Source organism: Pleurodeles waltl, chromosome 7 (genome assembly GCF_031143425.1).
Source record: "Pleurodeles waltl isolate 20211129_DDA chromosome 7, aPleWal1.hap1.20221129, whole genome shotgun sequence".
In the NCBI taxonomy this organism is placed as follows: Eukaryota; Metazoa; Chordata; class Amphibia; order Caudata; family Salamandridae; genus Pleurodeles; species Pleurodeles waltl.
This window is the reverse complement of record NC_090446.1, coordinates 1,494,003,378-1,494,024,866: the sequence shown is the minus strand read 5'-3', so window position 1 is coordinate 1,494,024,866 and position 21,489 is coordinate 1,494,003,378.

Genomic DNA, 21,489 nt, shown 5'->3' with positions numbered 1-21,489 from the left:
ATAAAGACTAATGCAATGCAAGCAAAACTTCATGTTGAAGTTTAACGACAAAGAATCAAAATTTCAGGCCTTTGGTTGTGCTAACATAATATAGCAAAGAATGGGCATTTCAAATACATGATTATAAGTGCATCTTGCAATTATAAATGAAACAAGAATCAAAACTGAAACGTGATTGTATACATTTTCACCATAATACCACAATCAGAATACATAAGTATAAAAGAGTATGGGTACTGCATATCAGCATGTTAAAATCACACAGAACATACTTAAATATGAACTTATAATTTTCTAATATGAATGCACCTTCAATAATAATAATAATATAATTTAGGTGCTTCACTTTACTTTAGTAATGTAAAATTCCACAATATAGGTGTCGCTCTTATGCTGAATAATGGCACAACCAAAATTATGTGTTACCATAAGAGTGACAACAAAACTACTGGAATACAAATAAAGAAAACTAAGGTTTACACAGTATTCCACATGGATCCACAGAGAATGGGAAAGCTCATTATATAATTATTTGTTGTAGGGAAGAGGGGGATTTCATTAGTTTTGTATCTATCGCCTGTATCTTGGATTATCTTTATTAGGAGGGACTACTCTTTCCTTATTATCAGTAGATGGTGGGGCGTGGCCAAGGTCTCGGAGATGGCGCACGCCTAAATTCCGAGCTCCGGAGGGGCCGGCGAATAATTGTGCGAAAAAGCGCCTCTGCCGGGCCGACCGAGGTCCGGACTGAGGGGTAGACTCACAGGAGGGGGCTAGGCGAGAGAGTGCCCCTCTGGTGACGGCGAAGTGAGCCCGGTGCCGAAATCGGCCTCCTGGACGGCTCGGGGGACGAGAGGCCTGGGCGCACGACTGCATCCGCGGCCTCGCGCTGGGCTGTGGCCGGGCCCGCCGGAGAGGGAAGGAGGCGACGGGACGTGAAGGTGCGGGGCCCTGGGCGTGGCCTTATCAGACGGTGAGAGAGCAGGGGGCGGCCGTGCCCGCGGGAGAAGTCGGGCCCAGTCGGGGCGTTGCAGGACGGAGTGGCTGAACGCGGGTGGCCCCGGGAGCAGACGGGCGCCGACCCGGGCGAGAGACTGCGGCCCCTACAGCGGCCCTTGAGGGTGTCGGGAGGCGGAGCTGACCGGCCGGCGTGCCCAGAAGCGGGCGGCCCCAGCGGAAGACGGCGGCACCATCCCGCGGTAGGAGCGGGCAATGCGAGGCGCGAGGGGGGATAGTATGGAGTCCCCTCCTCATAGCGGCACAGGTGCTGGAGGGGCCTGAGAGCCCATGAGCTCCCGCACCGGAACGGGTGCGGCGGGGCAACGCCCCGGGAGGCGAGCGGCCCCGGGTGGACTCGGAGACCTGCTCGAGGCGGTGATTGAGACCCGGGTAGGGCTGCAGGCCGGGGCTGTGATCGAGCGTCTGGTCATTGGACCCCAGGGGACAACGGAGGAGTTCTCCTCCATCGCGACGGTGCAGCCGAAGAGCGCCCAGCGGCAAAGAGTTATCGGGAGGCTGTAAGAGGGGCCAAGTGCAGCGAAAGGCCGGAGTGATAAGGGAACACATGGAGAGGTCACTGGAACGGAGACGGAACCCGGGGCCCTGACATTCCCTATGGCGGCGTAACGTGCAGTAAAATCGGTCCCTTGAGGACTGCTGTGGACATTGACGAGCCTGCACGGGACTGGTAGGCTGTTTGGGGCAAAAGTTGAAAAAGAACGATCTGGACCCGCACCAACGTGGGGCCCCTGGGGGGCTGATCTGATCCCTGGGACGGGGGGACCCATTTGTCTGGACTGCAATAGGGGAGCAAAGGCGCGGAGCACCCAACGGAGAGACTCAGAAACAGTGGACCCTGAAGGGTACGGGGACCCGGCTGAGGAAAAGCCTGGGGCAAGGCAGCGGCTCATGGAGGGGAGGGAGTGACGTCTTGGAGAAGATAGACAGACACCGCCGAGGCTGCTGTTAGGGGTCCCTGAGGCGGGGCCTGCGGCCGCGCTGATGCCCTCCAAGGCTCGCCCCAAGGCCAGAAATATGGAGTCCAAGGCTCAGGCCGAGTGCGAAGAGTCGGGCGCGCAGGACCACACACAGGTCAAGGTCCAGGTCACGCTAGATAAAATTCTTGGAGCGATAGAGGACACCAAAACAACGCTGCAGCGAGAGATCAGCCAGGTTGCGGTTGAGGTGAGCTTGCTGAGAGCGGAACACCACAAATTGGTAGATAGAGTCAAAGAAACAGAAACTGCCCTGGCGGACATAGCACCGAAGCAGGAAAACCTGGCAGCTGAAGTGTCCTCCCTGGTTGACAGAGTGACGCGCCTCGAAAGGAGAGTTGAAGACGCAGAGGGGAGGAACAGAAGGAATAACGTACGTGTGGTGGGTCTCCCGGAGGGGACCGAGGGTACGAACATGGTTGAATTTTTGGAGAAGTGGTTCGGTGAGACGGTGGCTCCGGGGCGCCTGACCCCCTTCTTCACGTTGGAGCAGGCGCATCGGGTACCGGCGAGGCCGCTGGCCCCGGGCAGGCCCCCCCGGGCCGTGATAGCTAAACTGTTACATTATAGTGACAGGGACACCCTCCTGCAGAGGGCCAGGGAATCGGGCCCTTTTAAAGTCGGAAACGGGGAGGTGACATTATTCCCGGATTACACTCTGGAGGTACAAAACAAGCGAGCTTCGTTTCTGGCAGTCAAGAGAGCCCTAAGGGAGGAGGGAATCCAATATTCGCTACTCTACCCAGCCAGATTGAGAGTGATGCTGGAAGGGAAGACATCGTTCCTTCAGTCACCTGAGGAAGCCTGGGAATGGCTAGAGTCACACAGCTCCCGGGCAGGAGGGTCCACAGGAAGGGTCGCGCTTGGGAACGGGGCGCGCCGAGCGCTGAAGGGAAGGAAGCCCAGAAACCGCAGACGTCTGGTACCTACCCAAACACAGAAAGAGAAAGGAAGGAAGGAGGCATTGGAGGCAGCGGCACGCTTGAGCGGAGAGGCGTCACCCCAGGAAGAATCCGGGAACGAGTCTGACGACACAATGGTTTCATCTGCAGGTGAAGTGGATCATTCAACCCGAGCCCCGAAAGTAACCCCGCAAACAGCTGACGAACTTGGCTAGCCTGGACGCACGGATGGCCCTGGAGACAGGGCGCGTATTGGGACCGACCGGCCCCTTCGGGCAAGGCCACCCCCCACACCAGTACTCTGCCGTTTGACAATAATGGCGGGTACTGCTAATCAGAGACTGAACAAGTTGCACTGTTGCACAATTTGCTGGGCGACCTACAAGTTCGGAGGTGCCCTGGGGACTGGGAGTTGGGTCATACAGTTAAAAGTTAATAAGGCAATGTGGGAATTGGAATTGGAATGTGACAAAGTTATAGATAAAGGGAGAGGAGGCTCCGAGGCTTGGGAGGGCCGGGACAGAGCCACCAAACCGAAAATGGGCAATGGCAGATTACAATCTCATGACCTGGAATGTTAGAGGAATGGGCACTCCGGCTAAAAGGCACAAGATACTCTCCTATCTAAAGAGAAGGGGTGTACAGGTGGCTCTATTGCAGGAAACTCACCTGGCGCCTGGAGAGGGAGAGAAGTTGAGACGTAGGTGGAGGGGGCAGGTATTCGCAACGGAATACTCTGCCTACGCTAGAGGTGTATTGGTATGGATCAGGGCGGGGTCCCCTTCACGACGATCTCTTCCAATATTGACAAGGAGGGTAGATTCGTGATACTGGAGGGGAGGCTGCATGGTGTACCGATAGTCTTGAGTTGCATCTATGCCCCTAACCAAGAGCAGGTACCCTTCATGTCAGGGTTATCGAGTTACCTTACACGCCAATGCACCGGAGAGCTATTAGTAGGTGGGGATTTTAATGCGGTGCTAGACACTGAACTGGACAGGTCTACCCCTCCTATACAGGGGGCTGCGGCAATAAAAACAGTCAAAAGGGTAGGGGAGTGGTTGGACGGGTGGGGGCTATCGGATGTCTGGCGAGTGCATCACCCAACTGACAGAGATTATTCTTATTACTCGGGTCTTCACCAGGTACATACAAGAATCGATAGAGTAGTATGCACTGCAGGCCTGTTAATTAACATGACACGCTCGGAATACTTGGCCCGCACCTTGTCTGACCACAATCCCTTGTTAATAACGATGAGGGTGCCGGAGGACAGACCCCCCATACCGTCTTGGAGGATGTCCCCCTCAACACTTGAGGACCAGTCGTACAGAGAAGCCTTACGCTGTCATTTGACAGAATACATCGAGACAAACAACGGGTCCACCCCCACTAGGGCCCTGGAATGGGAGGCACTTAAGGTGGTGACGAGGGGCTTTTGCTTGGGGCAGTCGTCGGGGGTTAGACGTACACTTGAAAGGGAGCTAAATGCTCTGGAGAAAGACATACACGAAGGGGAGTTGGGACAGGGGAGAACTGCGCAGGAGAAGGAGGATTACAGTCGAGCCCGCAGGGAACACTCCCGCATTGAAGAGCAGCTTAGATGCCATGATAGACAAAAGTACACAGCATCCCTGCAGGCGGAGGAGGGTAGATCGGGGAGAATGTTGGCGTGGTTGGTCCGCTCCGGGGGGCAGGGTGAGCCTATCACATGTGTACTAGATGGGGAGGGTTCACGCAAGCTCAGCCCGGCCCAAATAAACAATGCATTCAGGGAATATTATATGCAGTTGTACGGGAAACCCAGTGATCTGCGGACAGAGTCCTTCGACGAGTACCTACAGCAAATCCCGCTACCAACTCTGAGCGCAGAGGATAAAGAGGCCCTGGGGGGCCCAGTGTCAGTGGAGGAAGTAAACGAAGCCATAGCACAGCTAGCGCCAGGGAAGACTCCGGGAACAGACGGGCTCCCTATGGACTTTTACAAAAAATATAGGTCACTGCTGGCTCCCCAACTGACTGAGATGTGCGCGGAGGTACGGCGACAGGGTGAACTGCCACAAACGTTGCGGGAGGCTGTGGTGGTCCCTCTCCCCAAAACTAAAGACAGGGAAGCACGGGTGACGGAGTTTAGGCCTTTATCAATGCTAAACAGTGATTTCAAAATTCTTAGCAAGATCATGGCTGCTCGATTGCTGCCCCATATGACCAAGCTAGTGCATACTGATCAGAATGGCTTTATTCCTGCCCGAAGCACCTCTTTGAATTTAAGACGGGTTTTCTCGGTGCTGCATATGCCCAGGGCTTTGAGACCGCCAGCTGGGGTTTTGTTGGCGGTGGACTTCGAGAAGGCCTTCGACTCAATCAGGTGGGATTACTTAAGGAAGGTGATGCTCAAAATGGGACTAGGGGAGGAATGGGTGAAGTGGGTGGACCTACTGTACGCTTCCCCCCTGGTTAGAGATAAGACCGGAAAGTCGATCTCCAGTGCATACCCAATATACCGCGGAACTAGGCAGGGCTGCCCCCTATCACCGATGTTGTTTGCCCTGGCAATTGAGCCCCTGGCGGCACAGTTGCGGCGAGAAGGAGTGAGCAAGGGAATTATCTGGGGTCCGGCTGAGCATATCGTTTCTCTATATGCCAACGATATACTCCTTTACCTGAGGGACGGGGCGGGAGGTGTCGGGTGGGCGCTGGGGATTCTGGAGGAATTCGGGAGTCTATCTGGACTCAGACTTAACAGGAGAAAAACATTTGTATTCCCTGTTCTGGCAGGTTGCGCTCGTCCGGAATCGTGCCCTGCGGACGTAAACTGGGCCCCGCAGACTTTTAAATATTTGGGCATACAAATATTTCACGAACTGAGCGATCTTAGGGACGGCAATCTCGGCAGGACACTTAGATCCCTGCGCACCTCGGTGGAGTTCTGGAGGTCATTGAAACTATCAATAATGGCCAGAGTGGCGCTCTCCAAAATGGTCATGCTGCCACGCCTACTCTATTACTTTGCGAACCTCCTACATGGTTCCGAGAGTTAAATGCACTGCTTAGAGAGTTGATATGGGATGTGGGTCGCAGGCGAACGGCGCTAACAACCGTCTGTAGACCGGCGCGTCTGGGGGGACTGGGTGCCCCTGACTTCGAGGCGTATTATTTGGCATCTCAGCTCCAATGGGTGGCAGGCTGGATGGCGGGCAGGGGACAGCTAGACCTGGCAACAGCGCAAGGAATAACAGACACAGCTCGTATAGCGGCAAATATGGCGGGTAGGAAGGTCGCCCTCATAGGTGACAGCATAATGTGTAACGTGGCGTTGAAATGCTGGAAGCGTTGCGTGAAAAGGACCGGGGTCGGGCCGCCATACTCTCCCGCTTTACCACTGGAGGTAGTCGCCCTAGAACTACGGGGGCGTGAGCGAGGGGGGCTATGATTGGGGCCATGGGTGGGAGCGGGGCTGGGGGCAGTGGGGGAACTATTCAAGGAGGGGTTGCTGAAGAGCTTTGATGACTTAGTAGTAGGAGGGGTACCGCAAGGTCAATTCCTATTCTTCAGGAAGCTGATGCACACCCTAAAAGAGCACTAGGGTACAATTAATGCAGAACCCACAATCCATGGGGTGCTGCACCTCTTGTTGACGGCAGGAGAGGAACCTCACATGATCACAAAAATATACCGTGCCCAAATAGAGTCAGCTGTGGACCCCCTGCACTCCCTAAGAGAAAAATGGGAGAAGACAGCCGGGCGAGACCTGTCCGAGTCGGAATGGGCCAGGGCTCTAGCTTATCCTAGAACGATCTCACGCAACACGAGGCTCAGATATATTCAATACAATTACTTACACAGAACTTACCTCACCCCACATCGGTTGCACCGCATATATGGGGGGGCTCCCAAGGTATGCCCCAGATGTGAGGGCGGGGAAGCTGACTTTGACCACATGATGTGGGTATGCCCGAGAATCCAGGTGGGTTGGTTCGAGATGATGGCTACCCTCACGAAGTTATTCGGCTTGGAGCTCCGGCCAACCCCTGATTTGTGCCTACTGGGTCTTCGAACCGGGATTAGGTGGGGCAAGGTTGGGAATCGTTTCCTTGACCTGTCTCTGGCTCTATTTAAAAGACTGATCACGAAGGGATGGAAGTCCCCAACCCACCCATCACTAACAGAATGGAGGAACGATGTCTCAAGGTGGTCCAGGGCAGAGCTTCAGGTCCTTAGGGCTGAGGAGGCGAGGGGGGTCCTTCAGACCCCAATCGCGGCGGAGTGGGAAAACCTAGTGTCTAACTGGGAAGACTTAACAAAGAGTCCGATGGAGCCTGAGGGAGTGGGATGAGCTAATGGACACGGTCAGAAGATCCCAGCATAGGGGAAGTTCACTGTAACTAAGACTGAATGACTACTAAGAATCAGTTTGATCCGTATGCGGTATGAGTGTGAGGGGGAGAGCGGGATTGTATAATAAAAAGGATAAGGGAGGGTAATGATGGAACACAGGGCAATACAACACGACAAGCAATAGCCGGGCAAGCTATCTCCCTTTTTAGTAATTCAGCAATTAAACAGTTCCTCCCACATAGGCCTAAAAGTTCATATACAGTTTGAAGTTGAGTTAAGTCTGTTAACAGGTCACAGAATACAACAGTAACGTAGGATAATGAAAATGTGAATGCCATTATAAAGTTTCAATTGGGCGAAGAAATAACTGTTGATAAGTTAAGTAAATGCATGGTAAAGACTAACCAAATGCGTAACGTATTGCATGGACCGCAAAGCCTGGAAATGGTATAATTAGCAGAAATGTATAATCACGACAATACGTTACTGTAAGAAGAATTACACTTGTAAAAACAGCAAGTAGTTAATAACAATAAAAAAAAATTTAAAAAAAAAAAAATTATCAGTAGATCGTATTGCTGTCACAATTGTGTCCCAATCCTGTACAACAGGATTATGCCTCTGATCCTGCCTGGTTTCCTTTACAGTGCTGTTTCTTTGCCTTGCATTAAGTCAATTTATTAACTTGTTTATCCCACTTCTAAATATAGGGCCCTACAGAGCTTTTTCAGCTCATAGGTATCTGACATTTAGCCAGTATAAGTGCTATAAATCTGCTCTTCATACTAATAGCATTAGATCTCGGGAAGCGGAATGTTGGAAATTACCATCTTTTGCAGGGTATTCCCCTAGATTTTTGCCTTGTTTAGCTGAAGCCATTTTCATTGCTAGGACTCTGCAAAATGTACTTCAGCTAGCCAGGAGTAAAGTGCTTGTTCTCTACCTTTTCAACCTAATAAAATTGACCTATACCTAATTGGCACATTTAATTTACTTATCAGTCCCTGGAATATAGTACTACATGCACAGAGGGCCTGTAAAGTTAAGGCTACAAGTGGGCTCCAGCACTCATTATGCCTTCCACTAAAGTACAACTGTAAACATATCTCTGAGCCTGCCCTTGCATCATTTCTGTGCAGCTTTAAACTTCCGTTTCAACCTTGCAAAATAAACCTTTTGCCCAGCATAAACCTTCCATTATATTGCCCAGAAGTCATCCCTAAAGGCAGCTCTAAATGCCCCCATGACAGAGTGCATAATATTTAAAAAGATGTTTTGCAAGTCCTGGCAATGAAAAATCGCCAACGTTGTTTCTCACTGTGCTAAGTTGGCTTCCCCATAGAAAAGTACTGGTTTATATCATAACACCTTATAATGCTTAACTTCAGTCTGGACATTGCTAGAAAATTGATTCAATGAGTCATTTTATTAGTAATATAAAATCCAACTTAATTGTAGAGTAAAATTTTATATAGGCCTGGGCGGAACTTGCACAGTTTTACTCAGCTAAATTCTGTGGAGTTACCGAAAAACTCTATGAGATTCCCCAGAGTTCCACAAGCAGGCGGAATCAGGCACATAGTGCTGTTCGCGCTGATTTCTAGTACTGGGGGTCTTCTTTTGCACAACCGCCATCATGCGGTGTGACAGAGGGTGGTGGTTTTTTCAGTCATTCAAGTAGATTTTCTACGCCAGAGGCAGTTTTCTCAACGCAAACAGTCGCAACCTGCAGTGACTGCCTGCATTAAGAAATATTGCTGGGAGGCATTCTAGCACCTGAAAATCGTGCTTGGGGATGCAAAGTCTTGCTCGTGCTCACCAACTTAACATTGGCGATCCACACTTGAGAATAAATTCCATGCTCCAAGTGGAGCGCGGCCTGGGCAAAGCTTTTTCTAAAGTTGTAATTTTTCTGCCAAAACCAAATGTTCCTTTCTGCCTTTGTCCAGTGTCACCTGGCCTCTGATAGCTCCCCTGGCGTATTATGTATATTGCTCCCACACAATGGACAAAGGGTCTATGGTGTGGGGAGGGTGTTCCTCTTCTGAGCAGAATGGCCTGTCGGGCTGTGCCCAGCCCATATTTGAGCTTCAAAGAATAGCCTTGGGTTGTTCCCTTCCTCTTCCTGACTTTAAAAGAGGCCTACTGTGTCACTAGCAGATGAAGCCTTCACTTGGGCCTGTCTTTCCTTTATCTCTCTAGCCAGGCTGTCACCAACCCCAGTGGTGGCTGTGAAACTGACCAGAACTGGTTTAGGGGGTTGATAAAGACTTGCCCTCCACCCACAGGCTGCCACTAGATATAAAAGTGAACTCCACAGATCTCCTCTCAGAACAGTCCTCGACTTGTGAAGACTAAAAAAAAAGGACTGCTCTGCTGTCTGAATCCTGTAGGAATATTGGACTTGCTTGTCTTAACTCCAGGACCCCAGAAGTGACTAAAAGGTTCAGTTTAACCTAAAAGGACACAATAAGCTTCAAGAGGCTTTTTCCTGCAACTGCTCAGCTGCCCGAACCCTGATGTTTGCATCTGTTGAAGTGAGTCCTAACCCTCAATGTCCTAGACAATTGGCTGGCGTTAAAGTGTACTTTTCCTGCCCAACTGCAAAAGCTGTTTTTGCCAACTTCTCCTCCAAAGACTTGGTGGGAGACCAAGACCATTGAGTTGAAGCCTTCAACACCGAATCGCCGGTCGGATTCAACTTGCTGGTTTGCCCTGATGAATGAGCTCTGGCTTCCAGAAAAGTTTCCAAGTCCAAACATAGAGGACTACAGCAGGACTATGGTTGACCAGCAACCAGGTGATGTAGAGATCTTCCTGTGTACAGACTTTAGAATATGCGTGTCCGGAGCGTTCCCATCTTCATCGATGACCGAGGTGGGACCACCTCTTCAGCAACCAGCCTTTGTCAAGCTCTGCATCGGATTCGTCTTGCAGCTCGTCTCAGCAATGAGTCATCAAAAACCACTTTCTTCCCAAAAAAATTCTAAGTGTCAAGGCAAACCTTCCATTGGTATGAACCTGGTCCCTGTATCTGACCAACACTCCATTGCAGTTGACCTTAACTTTTGACTTTGACTAGCGTGACCAAAGAACTTGGTTGGCTCTTTGTGCTGTTTGGAACTATTTTTAATTTACACTTTGAAAAATCATATCTCTGGTTCTCAATATTTTGGCATCATTATATTTATTAAAAGAGTCTCTATTTTGCTAAATTGGTTTTGGAAATCTCTTGTATTGTGTTTTCACTTTATTTTCTGTTTTGAGTACATCATAAATACTTTACACATTGCCTCTAAATTAATCCTGATTGCTGTTGTCCCAAACTGCCAGACGGTTAAGCAAAGGTTGATTTAGTGATTTTATGGTTGTGGTCCTGGCAAGGATTGTGATTATTCTTTGAAGTGGGTTCTCATCCACTTCCACAAATAATTAGATTTCTTACAATACCCAACAAGCACAATACTGTAATACTTGATTCCTCTCTGACTATAGCATCTTTGATGAAGTGTAACACAGTATCCCAGTTGAGGTCAAGTGAGGAACAGCTTCACACGAAATGAAAAAAGTCAACCCCTACTTCATCATGTCTAGGACACTTGGGGAACATATAGTTAATTTTGGATTCATTTTAACCTAGAGTTTCTAGATATTTTAGAGGTGTGTTGCAGTACACTAGACCAATCAACTTCTCTCAGGACAGATCTAAGTCCTCAGCCCATTTGTCTTATAGTGCAGACAGTTCGCTCTTTGATTGCAAAATTACCAATTTATATAGGAGGATTGTCGCCTTATGCCTACCATCAAAGATGTATATATCTCCCAGGCAAGGGTGTGCCTGAGGCTCTGAGGAACCTCTTTTTCACCACTGCATATAATTGCCACTACTGCCCCACGCAGGGAAAAATACCTCCTTGGAATTTCAAAATCCCTATGAAGGTCCTGGAACTCAATGATATTTTGCTCTGCATAGAAGTTGCTCAAGGCACTAAGACCTCTCCCATCCCAATCTCAAGGCCTATACCAATTTCCTTGATGCGGTAACAACATCAGTGAGGGCAAGTGTTGAAAAGATCCACAATAGGTAAAGTAAAAAGATGTTTATTACAAGTGCCAGGTCCACAGGTTGTCCAATCCAAGACAAATTGTAGTACCCTCTGCGGGCCAGATGTACAAAGTCCTTTTGCATTTCTTAATGGTCTGAATCGGCATTTCGGGCTGTTAAGAAATGCAAAACAGCCTTTTCTGATTTACAAAGGCCCTTAAGGAATTGCAAATTGCGATTTCTACCTTGTAGAAATTGCAATTTGTGATTCCCAGAATAGGAAATGCAAATAGGGATTTCCTATTTGCATTTCCTATTCTGATGTACCAAGCATATCCAAAATGTGATTTGGGCTTTTTGGAGTTGCCATTACCACTGACTTGAAGTCGTAAGTAACCAGGTGCAATTTAAAATAAAACACCCAAGGTGATTTTATTTAATTGCAATAAAGCACACACATGTCCCTTAGGCATATGTGTGCTCTACAGGTGCACCCCTATTTTTGGGGTGCACCAAAGAGGGCCTTTTTCCCATTGCCATCCCTGGTTTTGCATTTCCTAAATAGTGATCTCTCAATAAGAAATCGCTATTTAGGCAATGCAAAACCAGCCCACTGACTAAAATACAATGGGATTTCTTAATACCAATTTCCTAATAGCGATTTCTACTTTGTACTTTGTAGGAATCACTATTAGGGAAATCTATATCTTTCTAAATAGCATTTTGCATTTCTTAAATAGAGATTTCTATGAAGTCACTATTTAAGAAATGCAAAATTGCATTTTCGTACATCTGACCCTGCATTACATGACAGAGCATTTTCATGAAATGGAGACCTCAGTCAAATCCATACAGTTGTCTGTGCCAATGCTTGTTTAAATAATGAGTGCAACACATCTACCCCCAATCAATTAATAAACAATGAAAGAATAAATGCTCTAATAATTAACATATAAAAACTTACATGAAAATTCAGCCAAGACAACATTAATTAAGACAACAAAAAAACAATGTACATGTGATAAATAAAAATACTATTTGACAAACTCAGCAAATTTATTATGTGGTTGTCTGCTTCTGCTAGCCCCTTTGACTCTTGATGCAATAGATTCTTTATTGGCACAATTTTGGAGATTTCCTCATTGCTAGACAAAATCGAATGCACATTATCTTCATTCTGCAAATGTTCAAAATAAACATTGACATCCAGTTTCAGCAAGCATAATTGATTGCCTTCTTCAGAATCTCCATCCTCTTTAATTTTGTTGTACCTCTAACTTGCCTTGGTACACTTGGCTTCTCTTTTCATAATCCATATTTTATCTTCCTGCATCACTACACAATTATTGAATACTTTGTGAACTTTCATAGCATTCCTGAATTTGAAAAAACCTTTCTAACCAAATCCGGATTTTAGAATTCTTACCAAATCTCCAACTTTTATATCATGTGCTCTAGCTTTCCACTTAGTATCACGCCAGGCTTTAGATTTGCTTTGTTTCTCCTTCACCTTCTCCGCTATTTTTCCTACATCACACTTCACATCATCATTTCTGCACTTCTCCTAGAACCACCATGGACACAAACTGGAAACGAGATCTCTGCATTTGAGTCACTTAAAGGGACTGACTTCTGTAATTGTCTTGAAGTTATGTGATAAGTCCATAATCTTTGCCTCAAATAATTTTTCCACTGTTCTCCCTGATTGTTTCCTTCCATAATCTAGTCTTCAGCCACACAGCTGAACCTCGCAACCTGACCATTCTCATATGACTCATATAATGCAGTTGTTACATGTCTAATGTTACAATTCTTAAGAAATACTTCAGTTTTTCTATATGTTAATTGAACACCATTTTCCATCACTAGAACAGATGGACAGCCCTCCCTGCAAACACCTCTTTAAAAATTTCAATCAATGCGTTGGTGGTAGCTTGCAAAACGAATTTCACCTCCGGCCACTTGGAATGAAAATGTATTAAACAAAAGCAAATCAAGAATCCATGGGGAGGAAATTAAATGGGCCAGAAATATTAAAAACTACTTTTTGCCAAGGAAACTTTGGCCACTCAACGCTTCTCGATGGTGCTGTATTAATCTTCAACATCCTCTCATTTACTGCAAAAACTTCACACTCTCTGTCTGTCCTATCTACCATGCTCTCTAGGCCTTGGCCACCACAAATAGTTACATACTAATCTTTTCATGGCAGACATACCAGAAGTATGACCAAGATACTCAATAGATTTCTTAAACATTTTTCACTTATGTCCTTTGGGAGTTAGCCCATTCTTCCACCATCTGGCACATACTTTCATTATTTGTTGTAATCGTCCTACTCATGCCTGGAAAAAATCATTAGGTCATCCTGAAAACATTTAACATATTTGTCAATATTTCTGAAAATGTGAAACATAGCTCTGCTACTGAGGATAAACCAAAGGGCATTCTATTGAAGTGATATAGACCTTGTGGCATGATGACGGTCATCAGATGTCTAGAATCTTCAGACAGCTCAATTTGGTGATACGTGGACCTTAACTCTAACATGGAGACAATACTTGCACCATCTAACATTAACACTACTTCATTAATACTGGGTTAAGGATGACAGTCAATTAAAATATCTGAGTTTAATGATCTCAAATCCACACACTGTCTCAATTGTTTATCAGTTTTGTGGCCTAACACAATAGGAGAAACCCACTATGCTGATTCATTCTCCTCCATTATTCATTCTTTTACTAAATCATCTAACATTTCCTTCAATTCTTGTCTTACTTTGATAGAGACACCCCGTAACTTTTGCTTCACAGGAACAGAAGTGCTCTTTATTCTGATCTTATGCACAAAAGGTTTCAATTTTCCCAACTCTTCATTAAGCATTTTAGGAAAACGTTCTTTTACTAGTTTCTTTCCATCATTGTCCTCAATGGATGATACTTATTCCTCATTCCACTCACAACAAAACAGGTTCTCTACTGGGGGTATTTAATATTATACCCAATCTCCATTGATCTCTCCAACCCAAAACAATCACTCTTCCTACTCCCACATACAGTTTGATCTGTACGCACCTCCCTTTAAACTCCATTCTTACTTCTACATACCCATCCATCCTATTACAGGTCCATCAAAACTCTTAGCAGTTTTGTCTGATAGCTGTAAATTTCCAGCATAGGAAATACCATGGAATTTTTCCTCAAAATACTTTCTTGTAATTATGGTCCACGGAGACTCTGAGTCCGCCATGAGTTCCAACTCTATTCCTTGTTGTGTAGCCATTTTACTTATAGTTCCATGCACATTAGTTTAACACACTAGGCCGCTGTGCACTTTGACCTAGATATATTTTATTCGGCTTCACATTGTTATTTTTTACAATAACTAGTTTTACAGTCTTGTTTTATTTTCATCTATCTAACTGTTTTTGCTTAGCCCAGCATTGTGTTCTCAAACAAGACATCCTTGATCACGTTGTCACAGTCAAGGCTACAGTCTGGTACATTGCCGGTGAACGTGGTAGAAATTTAGGTGGTCATTATCTCCCTGCAGTAGTCTTCCTGCTCCTCTACCAGGAGCACGAACGCCGGGGGCGAAGACCACAGTGAGTACTGCACTTACGACACAGGGGAGGCAAAAAACAGGGACACACACATGCAACACCCCCACCCTCGCCCACTACAACACACACACTAATGCATATCAATACATCACAGTTACACCCCCTAAACCCCCCAGAAGAATGCAAAGACAATAGAAAATGAGTGTAACCATTGTAATATATTAAAAGCAAGTAGGCAGAAATATATATATACACCATGTCCATAATATATACCAAGCATAGTAGTCCAGGTAGTGCTCTAAGAAAGTCTGTGGAACACTGGGACCACACGGTATGGGCGAGGCCCACACAAGATCCCCGACCATGACGGAGAGAACAATGCAGGGGCATCAGACAGCAACTAAACAGGCACCTCAGGGGAAGGGAAAGGGGGGGCACCTCAGCCGCTTGAGTGCACAACGCCAAATCCACAAGGGGGCCACATGCCCACTGTTACATCCTGGGGAGTGCAAAGCCACAGTCTCTCAAGTCTCTACGGTGGGTGGGTTGCCCACTGTTCAATCCTGGGGAGTGCAAAGCCACAGTCTCTCAAGTCTCTACAGTGGGGGGGTTGCCCACTGTTCAATCCTGGGGAGTGCAAAGCCACAGTCTCTCAAGTAGATAACAGTCTCCACTGGTTCTGGAAGGGGCATGGTGCCCAGAGTGCATCATTCACCCCGTGACGGACTCATTTGAGTCAGTGCTCTTGCAGCTTCATGGCCCAGCGGGGCTTTTGCTGGCGGTCCTTCATGGCCCAGCGGGGCTAGTGCTGGTGATGGCCTCCTGGGCAGCTGGGCTGGTGCTGGCGGTGGCCTCCTGGGCAGCTGGGCTGGTGCTGGCGATGGCCTCCTGGGCAGCTGGGCTGGTGCTGGCGGAGGCCTCCTGGGCAGCTGGCTGGTGCTGGCGATGGCCTCCTGGGCAGCTGGGCTGGTGCTGACGATGGCCTCCTGGGCAGCTGGGCTGGTGCTGGCGGAGGCCTCCTGGGCAGCTGGGCTGGTGCTGGCGGTGGCCTCCTGGGCAGCTGGGCTGGTGCTGGCGATGGCCTCCTGGGCAGCTGGGCTGGTGCTGGCGGTCAGTGCACTCCAGGTTCCGGTGACTAAAGGCACCACAGCCACTGTCCCGAAGATGTTGTGGCTGAGGTGCTAGTTCGGGACCTAGGAGATGGACGGGGTGGGGGAGGTGTGGGAAAGAGGTCAAGGTTGGCCAGATAAAGTTTCTTGGACACACTGGGACGGGTAGCTGGAGGGGGTTTGGGAGTGGAGGAAGAGGTCGTGGTTGTAGGAGGTGTACGTTTGGTGACTTTGGGTGAAGGTGCATGCGTTGGAGGCTGTTGTGAGGTGGATGGTTGTTGGGTGGGTGGGTGTGTGCCTGCGTTTCTGTATCTTGGGAGGGGGCGTCACAGACACACTCGGAGAGGACACAGGGGACGTGTGAATGGTAGTGGGGGTGGTGACTGCACGTGAACGGGGTGTGGTGGTGGGTGTGCTGGAGAGGGACGTAGTGGCTGTAGAGGTAGTGCATGCAGGTGTGAGTGTAGACAAGACTGGGAGGGAGGAGGGAGATGATGAGGAAGGGGACACAGTGGAGGCAGTGGATGTTGGTGTGTCTGCATGTGTGTGATGCTTGCGTGAATGCCTGTGGGATGTGTGGTGCTTATGTTTGCCTGAGCTACCCTTGGGACGTGTGTGCATGCTGGTCTGTAGGTGTGCTTGGGATAGGCTGAGGCACAGGGGATTGAGTCTGGGTGGAGGAAGTTGGAGGGGGAGGCTAGAGACGGGGATAATGGCTGCCATCAGTGCTGAGGCCGGAGTCTGAAAAGCTCGCTGAAGGGCCGCCTGACCAGAATGAATGCCCTCCAGGAATGCATTTGTTTGTTGCAACTGCCTCTCTACACCCTGGATGACATTCAAAATGGTAGACTGCCCAACAGTGAGGGACCTGAGGAGGTCAATGGCCTCCTCACTGAGGGTAGCAGGGGTGACTGGGGCAGGGCCTGAGGTGCCTGGGGCGAAGGTGATGCCCACCCTCCTGGGTGAGTGGGCACGGGGCAAAGGCTGAGGGGCTGCTGGGAGGGCGGTGCTGGTAGGGGGGGCAGCAGCTGTACCTGTAGATGCCGGGGGCACAGATGTTGCCGCCACCAGAAGGGAGCTCCCATCAGAGGACGAGTCTGTGTCGCTGGTCTCAGCTCCTGTCCCCGCCATAGAGCTCCCCTCGCCCTCCGTCCCACTGGTGTATTCAGACTCCGTAGTCTCACCCTCCAGGGCCATGTGGGATGCAGCTCCCTCGTGCTCCGGTACCACTGCTCCTCCGCCTGATGACGCTAATGCACACAAGAACAGGGAGACCACAAAAGGGGGGGAAGACAGAAGAGAGACATGTTGATTGCATGCATTACCGCTACCGTAGGTGGACACAACAGACACAGAAGCCCCCTGCACTACGCCACGCTCTTGGGCTCCACTGTTCAATTCCTGGGAAATGGCCTACAAGGCTATGGTCGACATCTGCACACATAGATGACACAGGGGCATGACTAGGTGTACATGGCACTCTACAGAGGTGGGCTGGGGTGCCACATGGCCTGCCTTATGGAGGGGCCTTGCCTATGGAACTCGCCCTGGCCTAAGGAAACCCACAGCCCACCTCCCCCACCCAGACCCCTCCACTGCGCGCAAAGTTAGCAGAATGAGAGTGTACTCACCCCCTTGTGGCTGCTGTGATGCCCTCAAGCACCCATCCAACTCCAGGTAGGCCACCGCCAGGATCCTGAACATCAGGGAGGTCATAGTGCGACGGGCACCCCTCCCACGTTGGGAGGCCATCCCCAGCTGAGCCTCCGCCGTCTTCTTGCTCCAGCGGCGAATGCCCTCCCATCTTTTCCGGCAGTGGGTGCTCCGTCTGTGGTAGACCCCCAGGGTCCGGACGTCCTTGGCGATGGCACGCCAAATATCTTTTTTCTGGTGGGCGCTGACCTACATGACATGCACAGAGGTAAAAAAGAAGTTACTACCAACTGCACCGTCCAAGTGATTGGCCCCCATCCCTACCCTTGCCATGTGGCACATGCATTCACCGTCTTTCATGCACGCAACACTCTCCCTCCTTCCTTCTTACATCCAGCCCTCTCCAAACAGGCATAGCCCATACGGCATGCTCCCTGTGTACATACCTGTTTGTCTGGAGGACCGTAGAGTAGCGTGTACTGGGGGAGGACCCCATCCACGAGCTTCTCCAACTCCTCAGATGTGAAGGCAGGGGCCCTTTCCCCAGACACTCGAGCCATTGTCTCTTCCAGACCGAGGTCACAGCAGCACTTGCAGTGTAGGTCCTCTCCTGTCGAAGATCAGGTATCGAGTGATTGAACAGAGAGAAAATGGCGGTCACGTCCACGGCAGTGCGTACTGTCACCGCCGGTGTACATCGTCATTGGCTCCTGGGACCCATAGGGTTCAATGTTAACCAATGCAGCATTGCGCTGCGGTCTTTGACCGCCTACTGCAACAGTGTACAACACCAGCGCAGTTACCTCACATCCCATTGTCCCACTTTACAGGTCAGGCAGCCGCCATTTCAGGGACCCACATGGCTTCATTTCCAACTGCGTCACACATACCTAGGCCTAGACTCAACACACATACAGGCCACCTTTTGTGTATGATTGGTGTTCTGGGTAAACTGTAGTGCTGTTGTCCTTCATAGGCACCGTCCGCTGGGACATGTGAGGAGATGGCAGCATCCTCCGGTGTACTGACCGTTGGTGGACCTGTCGACAATGGAGGAGCGACATCTGATTATCACATACAGGCTTGACCATGCCACAATCCAGGAACTGTGTACCCAGTTGGAGCCAGACCTGATGTCAGCTATCCGCCATCCCAAAGGAATCTCCCCTCAAGTGCAGGTGCTGTCAGTGCTCCATTTCCTTGCAAGTGGGTCTTTTAAAAAAACAGTGGCCATAGCATCAGGGATGTCCCAGCCTATGTTTTCCAACGTGTTGTCCAGAGTGTTGTCTGCCCTACTGAAACACATGCAGAGCTACATCGTTTTCCCTCAGGTGAAGGATTTGCCTACAGTGAAAGGTGATTTCTATGCCCTGGGACATATCCCCAACATCATTGGTGCCATTGATGGGACACATGTGGCTTTGGTCCCCCCCCCACAGGAGTGAACAGGTGTACAGAAACCGGAAGAGTTATCATTCGATGAATGTACAAATGGTATGTTTGGCCGACCAGTACATCTCCCATGTGAATGCCATGTTCCATGGCTCAGTGCATGACACCTACATCCTGCGGAATAGCAGCATCCCTTATGTGATGGGTCAACTCCAGAGGCACCGTGTGTGCCTATTAGGTGAGCACCTGGAGGCAAGTCAGTGGGAATGGTTGTCTGGGTCTGAGGATATCCCTCCAGGTTAGTATGTGTCTAACTGTTGTCCCTCACCATTTGTAGGTGACTCTGGTTACCCCAACCTGTCATGGCTACTGACCTCAGTGAGGAATCCCAGGACAAGGGCAGATGAACGCTACAATGAGGCCCATGGGCGAACTAGGAGGGTGATCGAGCGGACCTTCGGCCTCCTGAAGGCCAGGTTCCGGTGCCTCCATATGACAGGTGGATCCCTATTCTACTCACCAAAGAAGGTGTGCCAGATCATCGTGGCCTGCTGTATGCTTCATAACTTGGGATTGCGATGACAGGTGCCTTTTCTGCAGGAGGATGGTCCAGATGGCGGTGTTGTTGCAGCTGTGGAGCCTGTGGACAGTGAAGACGAGGAAGCAGAGGAAGAAGACATGAACAACAGAGACTCAGTGATCCAGCAATATTTCCAGTGAGACACCCCCATTGCAAGGAAGATGGAGCTATGGCGAAGAATAGTGGACAGGGTCAACGCAGTGGGACAGCACCCAAGAAATCAGGAGAACATCAGGAAGAGGTGGAACGACCTACGGGGGAAGGTGCGTTCCGTGGTCTCAAGACACCACCTTGCAGTTTAGCGGACTGGTGGCGGACCCCCACCTCCTCCCCCACAACTAATAACATGGGACGAGCAGGTCTTGGCGATTCTGCTTCCTGAGGGCCTCGCAGGAGTAGATGGAGGAATGGACTCTGGTAAGTCAAATCTTAACTATTACATCCCCCACCCTACTTGCATGCTATCACATACCCCCACCCGCACCCCACCCCCATCACTCCAACTCCTCACAAAAGTCCCACTAACACAACCCACCCATCCCAACACCAAGCCCTGCATGCAACTACACGCATGGACACCCATCACCAATGCATGGCCACTGCACATACCCACACACACCCCTAAACAATTATCACACAAGGTCCTACACAAGAATGCAAGCACTGGGGTACACGGTCACCCACCCATTGCACACCATGCCACACACAGATGTAATAACCATCCTTTAATACCCCTGAAGGACCCCTACCCAACGTCCCCGGACAGGACCCCCGACAGAAGAGGCCCACAGCGATGACAGCAGCTCTGTCCACCTGGATCTAGATGACCAGCCTGGCCCATCGGGGACCTCTGGACAGTCGGTTCCCCTGACACAGTCACAGGCCACAGAGTTTCCTCCCTCTGGAAACACCAGCACAGCGCCCACCCAGTGGTCCCATACCTCTGTCCCCAGGACACGTCAATCAGCAGTGTGTCCACCACTACAGGGAACCCAGGCTAACCCACCACACCAACAACAACAGGGACCTGGGGGCAGTGCCAGTGGGCACACAGTCCAGTGGACTGAGGCACAGGAACACAGGGGAACTGGGAGGGCTGCTGTGCGATAGGGGGAGGACAGGCCAATGGAATCCATTCTCCACGAGGCCCTCTCCAACATCATGGGAGCCTACCACCACTTCCAGGAGACGATGGCAACGGTACTGGCCAAGTTTCAGGAGACCCAACGCCTGAAGGAGGAACAGTATTTGGGCTTCAGGGAGGAGCTCAGAACAATCAATTCCACCCTGGGCACCATCGTAGGGGTGCTGAAGAAAGTCCTCAACACCTGGAGGGACACTGTGGCACAACAAGGGGCCCCTGATACTAGCCTGGACGATGAACTGCCCACCACCTCCGCCGGCGCTAGTGGACAGGAGGCACCGCCACAGGACCACCACACCAGCACCCCACCCCCTGCAGAGGGTGAACCACCCCGCAAACGGTCCCTGAGAGCCAGGACAAAGACAGAGAACGATGCCAAGACCCCCGCCAAGAAATGAGACCACACTGAATGTCATCCTTCTGTCCCACTTTGTCACCCTGTCCATCCTCAAACTGCCCCAGCTCCACTTCCTATGCCCATTTGGGCAATGCACCTGTGAGACTAATAGACTGGACTCTGCCATGGACATTCCTCCACCATCACCCCTCACCATTTTACAACCCCCTCCACTATTGAGCACTTAAATAAACACCGTTGAAGCACAAAACAATCTGGAGTCTGTCTGTGATTTCGAAATAGTTTGTTAGCAATTGCAGTGTCAAAATGCTGTTTCAAATGTAATGTCAACATACCTATGTCACACAGCTCTAGTCCATGAGGAAACAACGCAGATGTCACACAGTGGGACCCACATCTGTGAAATCGT